The sequence below is a fragment of the Schistocerca piceifrons genome, chromosome 4 (assembly GCF_021461385.2).
Source record: "Schistocerca piceifrons isolate TAMUIC-IGC-003096 chromosome 4, iqSchPice1.1, whole genome shotgun sequence".
Lineage (NCBI taxonomy): Eukaryota > Metazoa > Arthropoda > Insecta > Orthoptera > Acrididae > Schistocerca > Schistocerca piceifrons.
Window position 1 is genome coordinate 722,014,586 of NC_060141.1, and position 6,000 is coordinate 722,020,585.

Consider the following 6,000-nt stretch of genomic DNA (forward strand, 5'->3'; position numbering starts at 1 on the left):
AACAGAAATAAAAAAATATACATCATCAGTCACAGAACAGCAATCTATAAAAAGGGTCTGCAATACACAGGTGTCAAGTTAGCCAATGGACTGCCCAGTAAAATTATCACCATATCCACAATAGAGCTTAAATTTCAGCTAAAGAAATTTCTGTCACAAAATCCATTTTACACATTAGAAGAAAACCATATTACATGCAGAATAAGAATTGCTTCGAAAAAATATGCAAATAGTGTCAAGCAAACCATTTTATCTGTAATTTAATCAGTTTGTTAATCAATGACATATTCAAAAGAATGTATTATTGTGCTAAGTATCAAGAATTGTAACATGTTTTTCTACATGTGCAGTGAAACATTCGATATTGAATAAAGTATTATTATTATTATTATTATTATTACAGTTTCTCAGAGTGATGATGAAATAGACCTCAATGCTGCAACTTTAATTATATATTGTGTAATTTCCATTGATGAAGGAGAAAAGTTGTTTTTATTGCTATATCATGTTCTGTAGGTACAAATCAAACAATAGCACTTGACTTTATGAACAGGCGTTCCAACTATCCACTCGCAACTACTTTGCAACATAAACATCCAGAAGAGACGCCTGTAGATAATCAGATAAATCAGAAAAGAGATATTCTGGTACAAAATCTTCATTAACATTTGTGTATGCATTTACACACAGAAACAACTCTTTCTTTATGTTTGTTCTGTGTAACATTAATACCATCTATATTAATTTTAAGTTATAATTTAAATCTACATCTGAATCATATAATTCTTTCTCTCATTTATAATTTGACACCACAAACAAACTATATTCTCGAAATACTATACATATCTAATTTTTCTCCTGTAAAATTTCCCTTCTGTGGCTTTACTAATTAGCTCTGCCACTTCTGGTAGTTCTTTTAGCCAACAGCAACTGGTAATTTTAATTTTGCCACCTGTCTCCTGCATTACACTATTGTCGAAACTGTCCACATCTTCCTCAGTGTATGTTGCCAACACTCCTGTTCCACATTCGTGCAAAATTTCCACATGAAACTTTAAGTCTAGAACATTTGCAGACAAATGTGCTTTAAATGTAATTATTCCATCAGTTTTTAACTTTGCAAAGGTCTATATTTAGAAATAGCTGCTAATCAAATTTTCACTGACATTAGTAACTGGTTTAAAGCTAATTCTTTGTCATTAAACTTTGAGAAGACCCACAATATGCAGTTCAGAACCTTGTAAGGATTTCCTTCCAGCATGAGTGTAAAGTATGAAGACATGCAGATCGAAGAGGTTGACAGTGTTAAATTTCTGGGATTACAATTCGATAATAAATTCAGTTGGTAAGGGCATACCACAGAATTGCTAAAGCGCCTAAACAAGTCTGCATTGGCCGTGAGAATGATCTCAGATGTAGATATAAATATTAAAAAAAAACTTGCATACTTTGCTTACTTTCACTCTGTTATGCTTTATGGGATCATATTCCGGGGCAACAGATCAAACCAAGCAAAAGTTTTTAGGGTGCAAAAGCGTGTGATAAGATTCATTTGCAGTGTAAATTCAAGAACATCTTGTAGAAACCTGTTCAAGGAACTTTGTATTCTAACCACTGATTCTCAGTATATTTATTCCTTAATGAAATTTGTTGCAAGTAATACATCTCTATTGCCATCCAAAAGTTCAGTACACAGTATCAATACTAGGAATAAGAAGAATCTACATAAAGATCTAAAATCACTTACCTTGGTCCAAAAAGGGGTCCAGTATTCAGGTACACACATTTTTAATAAATCGCCAGCAACCATTAAGAACATGGTTTCAGATAAAGCATGGTTTACACAGAGTTTGAAAGACTTTTAGATGGGCAATTCCTTCTACTCCATCGATGAATATCCTAAGATAGACTGTTATGCCAGTTTAAGTAAAAATATCTGTTAGATTTCAGTTTTGACAACACTTGGTCACAATACTCAAGATTAGGTATTCTGCATATGATAAATTTATTAGTTCCACACCCACGAGAATCATCTCATTTTTTGGGTCTATGGAACGAAAGAGGAATCTAATCTAACCTAATGTAATCTAATCTGTGCTGTTGTCAGGTGCTCAACATTCAATCCACTACATTTAGAGGCTCTTTTTGAGCGGATACAAATGTGGTTGGAGCTTTATAAACGGATTTTTCGTATTTCCTGTAACATAATAACATTTGCTTGAATCCATCATTTTTGGCCAGTACCCCAACATACAGTCACTGACGACTGATATTTGCACTAAATGCCAGTATCTTATTTTCTCCACTTCTATTTAAGTTTTTCCAGACACTATGTTTAAAGCTATATGTCAGCCTTGCCTGCTCATCTGTAATGGCATCCTCCTTTTTCAGTAGCAGTTTATATTCTTCCATCATCTTCACCACATACTCTAGTTTTCGTTTTTTTTAAAATTTGTTCTCTTCCATTTCCAGCTTTTTTTCTTTGTACACTCAACACTGTCAAGGAGTAATTTTTACAACAGAGTGAGGTTTAAGTCTGTCAATATGTTGGTTCTTTTTCTTAAGACCTGTGAAATTACATTATTTATAGGAATAGTAACAGTATAGAGCGCTTTTTTCTTAATCCTTAACATCCTAGGTATGAACTCATAGTCCACTAACGTTTATTGTTACTCTGTTGTTAATGCATATCCGGTCAGAGTGGCCAAGTGGTTCTAGGTGCTACAGTCTGAAACCATGCGACTGCTACAGTGGCTGGTTCTAATCCTGCATCGGGTGTGGATGTGTGTGATGTCCTTAGGTTAGTTAGGTTTAAGTTGTTCTAAGTTCTAGGGGACTGATGATCTCCGAAGTTAAGTCCCATAGTGCTCAGAGCCATTTGAACCATTTGTTAATGCATAGGCGTGGGATAGGAGATTATAGCATTATCTTTTCTGAACATGCAGTGGTTTCCTTTTGTCAGTAGCCACATAAATGTGATGTAAACCTGTACTATTATTGCTTCTTTTGTGTTAGCGGTCTCTGAGACCGCACCTGGGACTTTGTATTGTGGATTCAGTAGCCATGTCTTCATCTGCAGTTCATGTTATGGACCCTGAATTTGAGGATGCTGTTTGAAAATGGTTTGAGGACAGTTTAGGAAGTTATGTTGCATTATCTGGTGACAACGAAATTGAAAGTGAACATAATTCAGAATAGGAATAGTGAGAAAATGAAGACGAATTTATTTTTCCACGTGTGAAATCTTTGAATGAAATAAATGATCGAAGTGACGAAGATAGAATTGCAGAGACAGAATCTGTAGGTAAAGGTTCTGCTGCAAATACAATTAGTTGAAACAAAAATCCCTGGTCGTCTAAGCTTCTTCCAATGGTGACCAATGGCATTATTTCTCCACATGTTGGACATAAATGGGGTGAATGCGTTTGTCTTTCACAGTTCCTACAAAAACGATAATCACGTGAGACGCTATATTTTTTGAAGAAGCTTGCCAACTCATTGGTGACATCTCAGATGAAAAGCGAGTCAACAACAATCACATAGCCCATGAACTTCGTGTATCTATTCGCCATGTTTTGGATGTAGCAGAAACAAGAGTAGAAGTAGTTGTAGAACGATTGCAAAAAACAAAACATGCTCCACCTGTGACCCAAAAAAGAAGAGAAAGATGTCTTGTATTTGTCATTGTTGCAAGAAGCTAGTCCAGCTTGATTTCTCTACAAAAATTTCCAGTGAGTTCAAAGAAAACCTCTGAGAAGTAAAACTGAATACCTGAAAATTATTAGTGTAATTTTATTTTTTTAAAATGTTTTATGGGAGGTTTTTTATGTTTTTATAATTGAGGGGGTTAAAGCCAAAGTGGCATAAGTCATGTTTCATGCATTTTGAGAAGCAGAAGGTTTTGTGAGAAGCATTATAATAAATTCCACAAGAAATCAATATCACTTTTTTGTGTTTTACATCACAGGAAGGTGTCATTGTTTCAATGTGTTCATAATTGAAAACGGTTTAATACAAAATTATGTGTCTTTTGAAGGGTCCAAATGACTTACACCATTTTGCCTTTAACCAATCTTGTATTTGCAGTAAATCTAAATAAAACCAAAAGGTATTTTTAATGACAAATGATATATTTCAGAAATAACTAAGAGCAGTACAACGAAATATCCTTCCTTAGCAATGACAATGTTCAGTCATGTTCAGTATCAACAACGTCCAGTGGGCCTGCATCATCTACTGTTGCTTCAGGTGTTGTAAGTCCCTGGAAGTAAGCATGGTTGATGGGTGGAATTTATGGTAGAAGATCTAGCATGTCCCTTTTCTTTTCCTTGGTTACAGGTCTTGGTCCATGGTATAGGTTTTCCATAGTAATACGTCCAAGTGAAACTGGCCTTCCTGGTTTGGCTGGCTTTAGACATAGTGCGGAGAATGGAAAATCCTCATTAAGAGTCTCCTTGTAATAGAGCATAAAAGGTTCGTTCTTCAGTAAACGAATCCACTGCATATTAAGCCATGACACTGGTTTTTAGCGACATTTTTTTTTCTCCTTGTAATAGCTTGTTCAAGATTCTTTGTAGACTTGAAGTCTTCATGTGGCATTTGCGTAACAATAAAAGCTTTCTTTTTTCTTGATTTTCCGATTATGGAGCAGCAATCAACAGGAACATAAACTGTTTTACCTCTTGCGTAGGATTCTATAGATCCAAAATCTGAATCATTAGGGAGATCGGAGTGGCCACTAACCATAAATTTATGGTCCATAATGTCGATGTTAACACAGGTGTGAAGCAATTTCATGAGACACAATGCAAATTTCAAATTCCTATTTTGCCCTGTACAAGTGTCACTATACATGATGACATGTTTTGAAGCTGACGCTCTTGTACTAATATGTTTTGTAATACAAGAACCTATTTCTTGTGACCCATGTGAGGCCATTGTCTCATCCCATGTGTACATAAAACCAATATTAGTTGACAGCTCATGACAGCCAAGATTGTATAAGTACAAGTTTCTTTTATAATAGGCCACAGAAGTGGTCAGTTTGGGGAATGGTAGAGATTTCTGCAAGTCGAAAGTGAAGGCATAATACAATTTATCTTTCTGTGACTTTTCTTTATCTAATTTCATGGATGTTCTAGCAGTCTCCACCTTTCAAGATGAAGTTCGTGTTGTACTTACACGTTCTTTCTTTCTATTGCATCTTCTAAAGTGGACATCTGTATTTTGTACTTGTCACACTTCATACAGGTATCTTTATGTGGAGCATGAAACGGCAAGTTGAAGCCATGACTGAAACATCTGCGATAAATGGGCTCTTTAACAGGTAAAATTTTTTTCTCTTTGCAGTATTCTCTGTATAAGTTATACATAAGACGTACATTAAGGTCAGGGGATAAATATTTTCTGTTTGGATTTTGAGCTCTTGTATAATGAGACTGGTATGAGGGGAATGATGAAATATGCTTCAGAGAATATCCATTCTTTCATCAGAGATTTTGTTCATGGGTATCCCACTTCCTCATTTGTCTGAACCTGGTTGCTCTCTCATTTTCAACTTTTGTACAGCTCTGGTCATCTGCCCATCTGATATTTGGAATGTTTGAAGGAAATATTTTTTGCATACTTTAACGCTAGTTCCATCAACTTGAATATAAAATTGATTGCTGGTTGACTTTGGCAATCTTGACCCATCTGTAGGACACCTGTGTTGAGGACTTATTTGCTTAATTAACCCACATAGAAAAGCATTCTCACAGGAAAAAGAACCTAAATTCCAAAATGTTTCGAATGAACTTCTGCGTGCCACTTCTGATATCTTATCTATACATTTTAATCTGCAGTTACAATTTATGTTTGAGAACGTCTTTTCAGGAACCTTTCTCCCTTCCTTAGTTTCATATGCCTGACCTAAATTTCTTTTTTCTTTCTTTCCTGCTTCGTACTCCCCCTTCTCCCCCTTTTTTGCCTCTTTCTACTTCCATTTGGTAATTCATGTCG